This window comes from Cavia porcellus, unplaced genomic scaffold (genome assembly GCF_034190915.1).
Source record: "Cavia porcellus strain 051 isolate PalLab524CR breed Dunkin Hartley unplaced genomic scaffold, mCavPor4.1 scaffold_29, whole genome shotgun sequence".
Taxonomy (NCBI): domain Eukaryota; kingdom Metazoa; phylum Chordata; class Mammalia; order Rodentia; family Caviidae; genus Cavia; species Cavia porcellus.
This window is the reverse complement of record NW_026947512.1, coordinates 19673741-19689403: the sequence shown is the minus strand read 5'-3', so window position 1 is coordinate 19689403 and position 15663 is coordinate 19673741.

Sequence of the window (15663 nt, the reverse complement as noted above, 5' to 3'; positions counted from 1 at the left end):
CGTTGTGGCCTCCCCGCCCCTATTTCTGGGTTCTTTGTATTTTTCTTTTTTTAGAATATCCTGCAATACTTTCTGTAGGGTTGAATTGGTGGTTGCAAATTCCCCCAGTTCCTCTTTATCTTGGAAGCACCTCGTTTTTCCATCAATTTCCAGGGACAGTTGTGCAGGATATCTCAATCTTGGCTGTAGATTATTATCTTTCAAAGCTTGAATTATTTCTCCCCATGCTCTTCGTGATTTGATGGTTTGTGAAGAGAAATCTGCTGTAATTTTGATGGGTCTTCCCTTGTAAGTGATCTGTTTCTTGTCTCTTACAGCTTTTAATATTCTGTTCTTGTATTGAATTTCTGGAATTTTTATTATTATATGCCTGGGTGTTTCTCTGTTAGGGTTGTAGGTAGCTGGGGTCCTGTATGCCTCATACATTTGAGTATCTTTACCTTTTGCTAAATTAGGAAAATTCTCCTGGATTATTTCTGTGAGTAGCTTTTGTAGTTCACTTGTTTGTGTCCCTACTTCTTCTTTTATGTTCTTAATCCTTAAGTTATGGCTCCTCTTATCATCTTCTTGTCTTTGTATTATTGCTGTGTGTTTCTTTGTTATTTTTAAGAAGTTTTTCATTTCATTCTCCCATGTTTCAAGTCTGCCCTCCAGTTCAGATAGTCTGTCCTTAGTTTCTTTCAAGCTGTTATGCCAGTCTTGGGTAGACTTCTTGATTACTTGAAAGTCCCTTTGCACCTGCTTCACATACTCAATGCTTTCTCTGTTTTCTCCATCAAGCAATTCTCCCCTCTTTTTCTGTTCTTCCACTCCACCATCTGCTTTTTCCTGGGTGGTGCTTAGCATTTCTCTAACTATTCTGCATACTTCTAGCTTCAGGTCATTGATAACTTCATTCCTGAATTGGTCTATGAGGCTCTCTAAATGGCGCTTAATGTATATTGGTACAGTGTCCACTATTGCCTGATTCTCAGGATTGGGGGTCGAGGAGCCTTTTTTGTTGCTTCCCTTCCCCATATTTTCTGTTCCTTATAAAATGTAATCTTACACAGGAGGCCCGGCTTCCCTGCCTGTCAGCTACAGCTTGATCGAATTGCGCTGGCTAGTTGTTCCAGCTCACCGCTGCGCCCCAGGGAGTTGCGGAGGAGGCAGCCTACGCGGAAGTCGGTCGCTCCTCCTGGCCACCGTCAGGCTCTGGGATCTGGGCTAGGCCAGCCTAGGGATTCCGCGAGCAGCGTCCCTCCGGCCAGGCACCTTTCACCAATCCCGTCCGAGAGGGAAATGCGCGGCTGCAGTTGCCACCGCGCCCTGCTCTTACAGGACTGCCCGTGCCCAGAAAATCCTCCGCTGGAGTCAGACTGCGGTAGGGAGTCAGTTCCTCGCTCACCTCGCCACCAGTCAGCCTTCCTTCCTGCCCGTCGCGTTTCCGAGACCGTTCCCAGACGCCCGTTCCCAGAGCTCAGCGGTCGCGTCTCTCCTTGCCGAGCCGCTGTGGAGGTGGCCGGCCGCCGCGCGGCGGGAAATCCAAGCCGCGGTTTCCAATGGCGCGGAGTCGAGTCTCCACACCGAGATTTTTCTGTTCCTATTTTAGTGCCAGGACTGTATTCCAAGTTGGATTCTCTCAGCCCAGTTCGTTCCTGAGTCAGCAGAGCATATCTCTACTGGTTCGTATCTCCTTAGTCCGCATCATTCCTGGCCTCTGAGCCGAGCCTTTAGAGAGCGTTCAGTAGTTGCTGTTGTCTGTCCGCCATGTTCTCACACTCCTCCAATTACAAGCTTTTAATGAAACAGTATATACACTAATGAAATATAGGCCAAAAAAGAGAGCTGTTTCTATAAAATTTAGGTTGAATACTTTGGAAAGAGCCCATCAAAGCAATTTACTTTTTTAAAAAAGCCTTCTGTGTAGGTGTGAAACATTAGTGAGGGTAAAGGTAGGGAGGAGAATTATAAAAATCCCCAGGACTCTGCATCCACGTGCTTACACGATGTTTTCAAGTCATTGGGTAAAACAGAAATAAACCTTGACTGGTGTCTTATGGGTATGATTTATGGAAGAAAAATGAGGGGGAAAAAGTGGATCTATACTTACAAGAGAGATCGTGTTCTTACATCAAAAACTAGGAAGTGCGCATTTGTAATTTCCCAGACCGTGTCTGAGGTGGATAGTCTGACTCCCCACTGTATGGAAGAGGCTGTGTCTGCTCACACAGCCTAACAAGGGAAGCAGCCAGTGCACACCTAAGGCTAATTAGAAAATCGATGTGCTCAGGCCTGATTGGCAATGCTAATCATCTCTCGGAACAGAAATGTCCTCGGTGTATTAGGATCATTGGAGCCTGTCAGCATGAGATCAGGTCTCTAGATTGCCATGGGAAGCAGGGTGTTTTACTCTGCAGACCTGGACTTAATCAATACATCTAATATCGTGCCCCCTGACCTTACTGCAGTTAGATAATGCTTCCACCTCTAATAGACTGCACACCCCTGTCCTTCCCAAAGGCTGTCTCTGCTTAAGTGAGGCCACCTCTCAGTCACACCTTCCCCGCCATGCACAGGATTGCACAGACCTCTCCGCTAAGCCAGCTTTTACTGCGAATCCACACTCCCGCCCTCAGATCAGTCCCACTGCTGCCTGGCAAGGCCATCAGGCTCGCTTTCTGGGGAAATTCTGAGCACTCAGGTCGAGACTGTCTGATAGTTTGTTCTGCTTTTGAGCCTCTCAACCTGCCCCTACCCTCTTACTTTATTGGAAAGATAGAAGACATCTCTTGTGCACCCCTCCTCCTTCCAAAAATTCTTCCTCTTTTTGCATTCTTTTCTTCTTCCAGTCACAATCAAGAAAGAGTCATGAGCTTAGGATGGTATCTGTCTTGTTCTCAACACATGGGCCAGCACCTGGCACCCAGTGGGCTCTCCAAATCCATGAATAAATGAACAAATCCTCTAGCCTTTCCTAATCCATGAGGCTGGTCCTAATGTTTTATGAAGGTCTGAAAGACAAGGAGAAGGATCCCATCCTGTTGTTTTAAGGATCGAGGCTAGTAAATAAGCATGGAATCATTCTGTCTTCATCATTCATGGATGCCATGAAAGCTCGTGTTCCCAGATATATCCAAGCTCTATCTCACATGCCACTCGCCTGTGTGTGCACTTCTCCCAGAAGGCTGTAATTTGTACGTTTGTGTCCTCAGCATGACACCGCACACTGCTTGACACAGTGGGGCTCAGCAGAAGGTGGATGAATCCCTGAGGGTCCCCAAATCTTCAGGTCACCATCCTGGAGTGTCCCCTTCCCGCTCCTTCCACATTCAGTCTATTGGATCCTTTCAGTGTTGACTGCTATGGCAGGGATCAGTGAACTTTCCCTACGATGTGTCAGACTGTAAATACTGTAGATGTCTCCACTGCAGCTACTCCAGACCCTCCCATTGTGGCATAAAAAAAATCCACAGACACTACATAAATCAATAGGTGTGCTCATGTTCAATAAAACTTTATTAACAAAATAGATGTGGGCAGCTCTGAGTTCAGTTTTCAGACTCCTGAGATATCTCAAAAGTGTTATTGGCAAAAGAGAATGAAGGTATGGAAAAGAGCCAGGATATGAAACCAGTGCCCGTCATTTTCTAGGTATGTGTATTTGGGAAAGTTTCTTACTCACTCAGCCCGTGCCTCAGTTTACCTAACTTGCAAGGTTATCATGAGGATTCGATGAATTATTACATGTAAAGTGCTGCAGAGAGCACCTGGCATAGTAAGCATTTATGTCATTATCATTAACATGGTCGTCATCATCATCATCATCAAGGAAAGTTTCTGAATCCCTTGATCGTCAGCAGCCCTGGGGTCCAGGCATCAATCTATGCTACTCACAGCATAAAGAATAAGTGGATCTTCCTCCCTGCTTTGACAGGTCTCAACCCTCAGCACTGCAGAGCAGGGTTCAAAAGCCCCTCTCCTCCCCCCTGTCCATTTCCAAGCACTTGTCTGCTCCCTTCCAGCCTGCAGGAAGCCAGTGGGTAAGGTACTTTTTGCCCCTGCTTCTCTCTCCCCTCACCCCTACTCCTAGGATATTTGTGTCCCTGCTATTTATTTAGCTCCCATAATCAGGCTGCTTGTGCTGTGGTGATTGAGGTTGCACAGCTGGGTAAGAATAGAACTCAGTCTCCAGCCCTTTCGCAGCCTTACTGCTGCTGCTCTGCTGGGCACCAGAGGGCAGGGTTTGCCTCTCCTGAGATTTTCTGCAGCCTCTCACCTCGTGCTTTGGCCTCAGTATACCTGACAGACTCCGTTCCTCCTGACTCAGAGCCCCCTTGCTGAGTCCCACTGCCCCTGGGCTGCGCATCCTTTAAAGATCACTGGGTGCTCTTGGCTTCCCACAGGCTCTTAGAGACGGACCCCCAATGCTGCCTCATTTGAGTAAGTGCTGGGTAGTGTTTGGCTACCACACTCAGTAACAGAAAAGAGAAATATGACACGGAATGCATGCTCCTGCTTTCCCTTTTAAAACACACAGTATTTAATTAGCTAATGGCACCTGGAAAGCTCTTCTTAGATCTATGAGATATTCCAGTTAGAGAAAGACTGAAAGAAAACCTCTATGGTGAATGCTGAATGATTCACCACTGAAGGAAACGTCATGAACTCATCCTTGTAACACCTGTGTGTTTAACCCTGCCCCTCCAGGCAGCCCTGGACCCCTTCACATAGATCTAAAGCAGTTTGTGGGCAGGTTGTGCCTAGACCAGGGTGCTAATTATCTCCTGCCTCTTTGTTCAGCGCTGCAAGGCTCCACGTCCCACTTGCTCCAAGTCGCTGTGAACTTCTCTTGAGAATAGGCCTCCTGCCAGCCTCCTCCACTACCTCACCCACTCCCACTCCCGACTTTTGGGAAGAGAAATCTTCATCTTATCATCTGACTTCTGAGGAAATTCAGCCCTACTTCCCGGTGAACAGCCCTCAGACAAAAGGGAGCATCCACTCCGTGGGTCTCCTCCAATCCCAAGACGCAGTGGCAGTGAAAGTGGAGGCCGGGACGCTGGCCATGGGGCAGCTGAGCATGTGCTGCTGTGATTTCAGTCGGGGCCCTCCGCAGCACCAGAGGGCACCCTCCAAGTCAGTGCGGAGCTGTGGCCAGGCCTGAGGGTCGCGGATTTTCAGATCCAAGGCGGCGCTGCTGCACACTGCGGTGAAGAGTCTTGGCGTGCCTTGCCTGTGGGTATACAGGGAGTTATCACTGAGAAATCGGCATCCTAAACTGGCAGAGGTCCTAAGTTCCCACTGTTCCCATGCCCAGCTGAGAATTACCATAAAAGCCACCCGAAACTGTTGAAACCTGTAAGCCCCTGCAGATGCCTTATGACAAGGGACACTTCTAGACAGTTCTATAGCCGAGGGCACACAGGAATGCCACGGAGAGCAACTCACTGTCAAGTATCATCATCACAAGAGGAAACAAGCAAGCATGGGGGGTGCTTGGCAGATACGGCAACTTAAAGAATTTGTACCGTTGATATCAGGCCATGATAAAATGACACAAATAAAGCAACCTTAAAAGATACTTCTTTAGTATACACATTTGAAATGTTAAAATATTACACGGGGGTGCAGCTCAGTGGTAGAGCACTTGCCTGGCATGCATGAGATCTCTCTCTCTCTCTCTCTCTCTCTCTCTCTCTCTCTCTCTCTCTATATATATATATATATATATATATATATATATATATATACATATGGTGTTAAAATACCAAAGACAGAATAAGCATCAGAACAATATAAATAATACCACAAAAGAATATATGAAAATTCTAGAAAGAAAAATGTAATAGTCAAAACTTTAAAAACTCCGTGGAAAGATACATATAGCCTTTTCAAGGCCAAAGAGAAAATTAGCTGGAATTTTCACACAGTTAAATCCAAGCTAATAACTTAGAGTGCAGCTCAGGGTGACAGAGGTGAGAATAAGCAAGGACTTAAGGGATAAGAAGGGCGAAGTGAGGAGGTTAGACATGTTAAATAAGCGTTAGGAAAAGAGAAAGGGCAAGGCAGAATGCTTAGTATAAATAACTGTCAGCTTAGCGCCTATACCCATTACAACTATCATACATAAATGAACACGAAAAGAAAATGTTTTTGAACACTCACAGATTGCGAGTTCACTACTCATAGACTTATGCTGAAAAAAACATTTAAAGAAACTGAAGCAAAGGAAAAAATGACTCCCCAAAACTCACAGTGACATTAAAAACTCATGTGACTCTGATATAAACCCTTGTCTAAGAGCCACAGATTCCAGCCAAAACTTGGAATTTACTTAAGTACAAACTAAAAGGCGCGATGTTTACTCCATTTCCAATCCAGGTGTCAAGCGGAAGAGGGGCGATCTGCATTCCCTGACACAATTCTCTCAGTCCTGGCCCCAGAGTTTGCTTAGCTTGAAAGAAGAGGCCACAGACCCAGGCAATCATAGAAGGAGCAAAGGGGCCAGAGGCTTATTAACTCAGGATTTGTTCAGTAATGCAGTGTGATGGTAATTGGGCTGATTCCTGCTGATTTCTTTTTGTGGTTAAATAAATAAATTCTGTGTTTAGAAAACAAAACCAAAACAAATTAATAGTGAGTTAAGAAATTGGTTTATATGTTGGTAAGTCTGAGTTAAAAAATTAAATATGAATCTGGGGATGTTTCAATATAAGATATAAATAAAATACTGCTCCAGTGAAAATATTATTTTATGAAATTGCCCTTTTCATGGGTGAATAATTGAATATCAGCAATTTCACATAGCTCAGTCTGTCTTTTTTTTTTTTTTTGTCTTTTTCAAGGGATCAAACTCATGACTGCCTGCTTGCAAGGCAGGCGCTTATGCCGCTGAGCTAAATCCCTAGCCCACATAGCTCAGTCTGATAGATGGCAGTAGTTTGAAAGATGGGAGGGGGAGACCAGATGTGAAGCATTGTAGGAAGAGAAAACTTATGTTAGACTTTGTTAAGCCCATATTTAAAATGTTAAGGGTACATAATTCAATAAAAGTGCTTATAAAAGTTGACTGTAATTCCCAGAAGGAAAAAGTATAGAATGTATAACTACCAAGCCAATCAAAGAAAAAGATGAATTAAAAATGTATAAAGATTAGACCAATCCAACAATAGGCAATGAAGGAGAATAGAAGAAAAGATTTAATTTGGGTTCAAAACTGGAGTTGCCACTTGGTAACTCTGTGCATGGACAAGATACTTCGTAGTGCTCCTTTATGAGCCTCATTTTCCTTGACTGTAAAATGGAGACCCTACAATATTTGTGGGGTGGTTGGCTGTGAGATGATGCATGTGAGGGTGAGGGCTGGGGTAGGCAGTTGGCACTCAGCCCTTGTCCACTACCTGCCCTCCCCCTGCCCATGCTGCCCTCCTTGGGAGCTCTAAAGACAACCGAGGACGTGATCCCATTTGTCTAGCACAGGCTCACAGTGGGATACAGTTATGTACCCATGACTCAGCACAGATCAACACGCTCGCGCTGGTTATGGCGCTATATCAGAATGTAAACATGATAGAGCAACCTGTATAAGAATTATACAGTGAAGATGTGGGTGGCTCCTGCACTCTTGTGCCCTGCTCTGCTCCAAGCTGCCTGCTGTTGTTGCTGATGTCTTGTGCATGTACAGTCTTTACCCTTGGGGTTTCACCCTTGAAAATTTCCCTTGGGACTCACAAGTGGGCTGACAATATATATCAGGAAAATTGCTATCCTGGGAGCCTCAGTTTTCTCATGTGTAAAATGGGCTGACAATAAATAGTGTCATCTATGTTAGGGTTTTGAGTATCAAGATTCAAAAAAGTAAAAACAAAGGCTGGGGATTTAGCTCAGTGGCATAAGCACCTGCCTTGCAAGCAGGCAGTCGTGAGTTTGATCCCTGGTACCGGTAAAAAGGAAAAAGACAAAAAAAAAAAAAAAAAAAAGTAAAAACATAAATGGTTTGTAAGTTGCAAAGATATACCTGTTGGTAGCAGAGATCCAATCGCTGATCCAGCAAATGCTAGCTGTCATTGTACAGCTGGTGTTTCCTGACTCACTGAGATTTCTCTCACCTGCTCATCTGTGTATTAAGTTATTCACCCTGTTTTTGCTAAGTGTCTACTATCTGCCAGACACTCAAAGAGCTCATATGGGTTTCAAAATTGTTGGGTACACTGAATTGCACTGAGTAGCTTATTTAAAAAAAATGCCACTTCCCCCAAAAATTCAGTGGTAAAATTTTTAGGAATATACATGAATATGCATTAAGCAAGCATACCAGCTTGTTCTGATAAAAGTGATGCTTGGCTCACACTGACCTCGTGTTGGTTGACTAATTGATGGTCGGCTTGAGTGGGAACGCCCAGCTGGGCTGAGTTAGGATGTTTCTGGGGAACAGCAAAAAGGGAGAACAGGAGGGGAGGATTTTAATGTTGATTTTCTTTGGACAAACTTCAAGAGGCCTTCACCACTAATGGCTATCTTTGCTGGAAGCTCTGGTCTTCTCTGCCTTGGGCATCATCTCTTGGTTCTCAGCACAGATTCTTTAGCTTCCATCATCAGTCTTCTGGCTCGATGGCACAGGCTCTGTAGCCTCCAGTGCCAGCCTTTGGACTTCTCAGCATGGATGCTGTGGGCTTTCATCGAGAATTCCTCCGCCTCCTGAAACAGATTTGCATGCCATCGACTGGATTCCTTGAATCTCTAATGTGTGAACAGACTTCTTACATTCTTCTGCATCTGACTCGAGTAAGCACTGACTAGTACATGGAGTTCATTCAAAGTCAGAGTTGCCTGCCAAAGTCCTCACCCTGCTCAGGCTCTCTGCTGAAACCACAGAATCCAGAGAGAAGATGTGGGGCTCTGTCTGGTCTGGTGGGAGTGTCTTTCACCTCCAGTCTTCTCTCTCAGAAGCAATCTACCTGATCACAAGGCCTAGCAGACCTGGAGTGCAGGGATGTACCCTGAGCCAGTCTACAGAGCCAGTTTGCATCTTGTCTTTGAGCCAGCTTTGGCTAGGTTGGCTAATGGGCTGGAATATTGTGGTGCTCGCTGCTCGGTGCAATGACTTCAGTCCAGTACTCAATCCCTGCCCCTGAGCTTCCTGCATTGTGATATTCATCCTTCACTGTCTGTCCTTGGAGGAGATGGGCAATTCTGCTTGGTTTCACTAAATTACAGAGAGGACAAACTAGGCTTTCCAAGTGCTACACGGCATGTACACAGGTATGACACATCTGACCTATTTGCAGGAGACCAGCACCTGGACATAGTCCAGGGCTGAGGAGCCCAGACTCCCAGGCTGCTCCTAAACTCCCCCGTGTCCTCTCACTTCTCAGCAGTGACACAGTCCATTCTTCTTAGGCTTCCTCAGCTGCCTGGGAGACCACTTCCTTCTCCTCACCCAATATTTTGCACATCCTAAACCTCTTACCTTCTCTACCATACCTACCTGGTCCTTAGTCTTTCATAAACACGCACACATGGCAGAAAAATTTCTCTGTAGGGAGGCAGAGCTTTTAATCCATTGGCTCATAGATTAATGTGATTTAGAGATCGCCTAATAAAACTGATTACTTTGTCTCAATGTCTTAGTTACTTTTCTTCTTCTTTTTTTTTATCGGTTATGCTGCTGAGCTAAATCCCCAGCCCTTAGTTACTTGTCTTGCTGCTGAGACAAAATACTAAACACCCCAAAGTTAAAGCGGAGAAGGTTTATTTAGCTCACAGTTTTAGTCCATAGGTGACTGGCTCCAAGGCAGGGTGGCACATAGCAGAGGGGCAACAGCTTATGATGGTGCAAGACAGAAAAAGTAACCAGGGGATGACAAGACTCTTTCTGTCCCTGCCCACCCTGGGGTGCATTTGGTGCTCACATCCTTAATCCCAACTTCACACACTCTAGACTCAGCCACCTCTGAAAAGCCCACCCCCATGACTGCATGAGGCTTTAATGGGGGCATCTAGATACAAGCCGTAACACTCAACCTCCTTGTCTCTGTCTTACCGATGTAAAAACTAATGAATGTGCAGAGAAAACGGTGACGCTTGTTCAGTTCACAATCAGACAGCAGTATTCACTTCATCCTCAACAGCAGTGAGACCCATGATAGGGCAGAAATACATAAGATAATATAAGAGATGTTCAAATAGTGGGTAACAATTGCAGACAGGAGGAAGAGGCTCTGTTGCTGGTCTCCCTGCAGACAGATAAATGTGTTCTACATGTGTACATATGGCCCAGGTAGTTTTCTTGCACTTAGAAAACTTAGTTTCATCTCTCTCTGCAGATGTTGTATGTGGTAGATCTGTACGAGTGACTTGGCTGCCCTTAGTCCTCCTGATTCTAAAAACACAATACATCTTCATTGACATATGATCACATGAACTTCTAGAACATTCTAGTCTGGGAATTCAAGTGGAACAAGGTAAATTCTGTCTTGCATGTGTGGAAAATCAGCTGAGCCCCAGAAAATCCATCTGATTTGTTTGAGGTTGTTCTTCTAGGACTTCAGATCAAGCTTCTTGACCCTTACTGCTTACTTTTTGTATCTCTACTTGCTCTATGATTAAGGGCAATTTTGTCACCCCAGAAAGGCAGTTTTCCTCCCTCTGGGAGACTAACAGAAAGCAAAAGGCACATGTCATTGTCCATAGTCCTTCTCCCTAGCAGGGGGCATTTCCTGACTTTGTGCTCATGACAGGTACCAGAGAGCTGGCTGAGAATGTCAGGGCCACGGCGGCGGGTTGTCACTGCAGGGAAGTGGTCCTTGTACTGTGCTGCTGGGGTTCTGGACTTGCCACATTTAGTTCCAGACAGGAATTTGTGGACAATCCTTTGGCTTCCCTTCACTCTTTCTGCAGCTCAGCTTTTCTACTACAATAGAATCTCCATGATTTTGTTTCCTTTTTTGTTCCTTTCTTGAGATTCCTGAAAACATAGCACCTTCTTCCCTTCATCTAGGCCTGAGAGAATACTCCAGAACAGAAACTAAACCAATGGAGAGCAGCAATTCAAGGAACTGGTGTTCTAGTCTGCCGCTGCCCACGTGGGGAATCATTCAGCCCCAAGCACTTCAGTTGTTCTAAATGTTGAGTGGCGACGACACATGCTTGTGCCGTCCCCAAGGGCTGATGGGAGACTCGGATGGAGAGAAAAAAAGAAAGAGCCATGGAAATGCAGCACCCTACATAAACATGAGCGCCACAGGTTAACAGCCTTTATCATTACAATACTAAATCCTCAGCGCCCAGAAGCATTCCGCTAGCCAGAATTCTGTTGGGACTCGTCCTTTAAAAGGCAAATGACTTTGAATCAGGCTGATATCCCAAATTTATCTTTTGATAAAGTAACTTCTGTCTTGTGCGGTTCATTCAACCCCATCACCTTTCCTTGCTTTATCTACATTATCACCTTGAGATTTGGTCTTGTGGAAATAATCATCTGGGGGCTCTTTAACATCCCTGTTCATCAGAGAAAGCATCCAGCATGCTCACCAGCCTGTGCTTACGGTGGGAAAAGAGCAGAGTCAGACATTTCGGCAGGATGTTTAACAAGAGTTTTTAGAATAAAACTTAGTTACTTAGAAGCTCAATTTACCAGAACAATTCATTTTATGAGCCTTGACTGTTGTTACCTCCAAAAGCTTTCTAACCGCTACTGGTCAGATTCGATGGAACTCCACCGTCCTTCTCACTTGCTAAGCTGAGAAGGATGGCGTTCAGCCAGGCCCTCCAACCTGTGCTTCTCTGAGACATTTGCAGTCCTGCTGCCTTTAGCAGGGTCATTGTGGAAAGCTTGCGAGAGCCACATGCGTGGGGCTCTGCAGGAGTCATTGGTTCCAGGGGATAAGAGCAGTCGGAACCAAGCAGTTTAACTAGTTACGGAAGCCCTTTACTGTGCCCTAATTATTCAGGAAGAAGAGAACCCTCATTGCCAGGGAGGGAGTGTCAAATTCCAATTTGATGGAATCAGTGCTATTTTCTTGTTCCACCCTTGGGATTTTTAGGACAAAATCAGAAGGTGTGCACATTATATTATTAGGTGTAACTGCCAGAAATGTTACTGCCACCTCTTCTACTTTGTCATGACATTTATATTTTGGCTTTGAAAGAAATGGCACCATCATTTGGCCACAGATTTAAAGCACTTATGAGATCCAGAAAGACAGCACCCCAGTCTCTCAGGATGCTGTCCCCTAAGCAAAGCTAATAAGTGAGCTTCTCTCTACTGGCCATTCTGCTCTTCTGTTGAATCAGCTATTCCAGCCACCTCTGTGGGCATAAACCTCTTATTCCACTATTTTGGTATCAGGATGAATTACATTATCAGAGGCAATAAACATTGCCAGATACCATAGTAATGGCATTACAGGATCCTCTGATGATAGTGCGGGAACAAGGATCTCACCCAGGCAAAGAAGGTAAATTGGTCTACAGAATGTGTATCTGTATTTATGAATCCCTGCCTCTGCCAAGGAGGAAAGGATTCCAAAGCTAGGCTATAGGCTGGTTCCCACAGGAATCATGGCTCAGTGCTGTCCTCTACAGTTGGCAAGTTGGACACTCAGCTGTTGTGATTGATTGCTAGAGGCGCCTTGGTGAGAGGGACTTCTCATTATAAGGATCTCTTTGCCATTATGGACACTATACTCAAGGCCACGGAACAAGCAGCACAGGAGCCAGGGGAAGAAGCTGAGGACAGAAACAAGGGGGGTCAGCCTGTCCACCTGATTCTGGGAAGATTCCCCCACAGTGAGCGCTCTCGGCTTCCTGTCTGCTTGGGCCATCAATACCCCACGTGCCTGTTCCCCAGGTCTCTTGTCATATCAGCCTTCTGGATTCATCTTTCTAAGTCGAAATCAGTGAGGTCAACTGTGAGCCACTGTCCAGGAGACTGGATAATTTGTACTTCAACTTGTATTTCCTTCTAAGCAAATCAGAATTTTTTTAAGTTTCTGCTCACTGAGAAGTTGTTCTTCATCTCTGCCTTCCAGGCTCACTGCTGAGTAGGGTGGCAATGTGTTTGTTCATCCATTTCTAGCTGGTGCCAGGATACAAACAAACTTATCTATAAAGCAGGCCTGCAGTTTTTCCTCCTTCTGCTAACTGGCCAGAGGGAATTTCCCATGAGGCCCTGGCTGTGGGCTGATGAAGAGACAGTGAAATCATGGGAAGAGATTCAACAGGAGCCTCAGTCTATGTAGATGCCTCCCAAACCTATACTAACTTCCTTTCACGCAGAGAACTTCATTTAATAACAGAACACATATACCTAAACTTATGAATAGGTGAATGAGATAACACACTGTTCATAATGAACAGCTCAGGCTGAATGGTTACTTGGTGTCCTTTAGGCAAGATATTCTTTAGGCAACTATCTGATTCCCTTTGCTCTGCTAGGTAATAAGACTTAGCAGGAGCAACTCGTGCCACAGCCTGGACAAAGCAATTTAACTGACTTTGGACAGGCAGTCGTACAGTGCTGTATCCACTGAATCCCCAGGAATTTCCCTGCAGTGTTAGGGTCTGGCTCGTACATATTGTAAGGTGCTCTTTCTCCCTCTGTCATGGCCCTCTCTTCCGGAGGCCTCAAGGGTTCTGGCAGCACCCTGCTTACCAGGTTCAATTCAGTGCAACAGACAAGCATGAACGTTCTGTAAAGTTTCGAGCCTCTGTCATTATATTATGATAGAAAGCAGGAGAGTTAATATAACCCTGAAGATTCAGAATACATACCTGCCTCAGTCAGAGGACAGCAAACTGCTTCTGATTATTCTTACTCATTAAGATAGAATAGTTAATTTCCAAATGAATTGTAAGATACCAAGGTGTCCTTGATCTAGTGAGCCAGGGCAGGAGCTGAGGTCAGCAGCAAATGTTTAATAAACTTTCAGACAATCTATAGTCCTGAAGCAGGTATTAAACAGGACGTGGTTGAAACCACACCCCCTTCGTCTTCCAAGCTTTAATGGTGACTCAAATCCCTACAGTACCCTCAGGAATGTAGAATCACTTTTGGCTTCTCCTTTTGGAAGGTGGGAGAATGAGTAACCCCAACTTTCCAGAGGCTTCTCTTTGCCTTTCTATCCTAATAGCTTTCATTCTGTGGCTGAGGGAACTGACATGGGATTCTTCCAGGTGCCATTTACTATCCCAGCTACACTTTCAAGACACACGGTAGTAGCCACCTGCCCAGGCCACAGGCCCGCTGGAGTGTAAGACAGCATTAGCCCAGACTCCAGCCCTCCCTGGTCTTTGCAGCAGACCGTAGAGACTTTTACCACCTCTAAAGATTGAAACTGGTTTGGAGTCAGTATCCGATAATCTCTGCTGGATCTGCTGACACCCTCAGACACCTCCAGAGAAGGCCTGGCGGAAATTTTCAGAGTACACTTGGGATCACATTTCAGGTTCCTTCCTGAAAGGGACAATGTCCTCTCCCTCTCAAAGGGTTCTCAGTGTATGAGCTACTACATCTCAGAGAACCAGATAGCAAGGTACAGGTGATCACTATGGCTGTTCCAGCCAGGGTCTACTCACCTCAATTATAATTGTCCCTATAGATCCAGGGTGACAAACAATTAGCTACTAGTCACATGTCTAGCAAGCACTTGAAATATGACTAGTCCTAGTTATGTGGTCAGGAATCACTCAGATGGCTTCAAAGCTCAAGGGCACCTAAGGATATCTGAGGGTGTGAGCCCACTTGTCTAGTGCAGGCACACAGTGGAATACTTATGTAACCATGACCCAGCACAGGTCAACACGCATACACTGGGTATGGCGCTATGTAAGAATGTAAATATGAGATGACAACCTGTGTAAGAATTATACAATAAAGATGCAGGCTGCTCTTGCACTCTTGTGCTCTGCTCTACTCCATGTTCCCTGCTGTTGTTGCTGATGTCCTGCGCATGTGTATTCCTTAACACTTGAAAATCTCCCTTGGACCCCCTGAGCAGCACAACAGTTCCAACATGGCATGGATCTCAGGAGCTGCTGGTGGTTCTCCCCCTGGGCGGGCCGCAGTCTGCCACACCACAGCCACTTACCAGGGAGGGGAGCTGCTTGCTTGGCTTCCCCACACACATGAGTTCTTTAAACTTGGGAACTCACCCTTGAAAATCTCCCTTGAGTCTCCTTAATGGGATGACACCAATTCATTCTGCAGTTATTGTATTTACCACTGTTGCCATAGCAATTAATTGCTATAGTCTGTGGTGGATTAACTAATGGGCAACTTTTAACACCCAGCTGGAGGGCAAGATGATGCACTGTTGATATTCCTGGAGAAGCCCGTCACATTGATTTTCCTGATATGAACTCAGCTGTTCTTATTATCGGAGGAGCTTGGGTCCTCACTGTCACTGAAGATGGCTGCGATTCTTTTCAGGAGAGCTCTGGTCCTTAACTTGAGCATCATTTCCTGGCTCCAGTGCAGATCTCTCAGCCTGCTGGCACAGCTCCTTCATCCCCCCTAGTGCAGACTTTCTAGCTTACACCACTTTGGGGCTTCCCAGTGCAGATCCTTGATACAAACTTACATGAGACATTGTTGTGAATTCTTGGACTCATGGAGGACATTGCCATGGGATCCAGGTCCTCAGATGGATTCTTTAGGTCTCTAGTGTGGTGGATAGATTT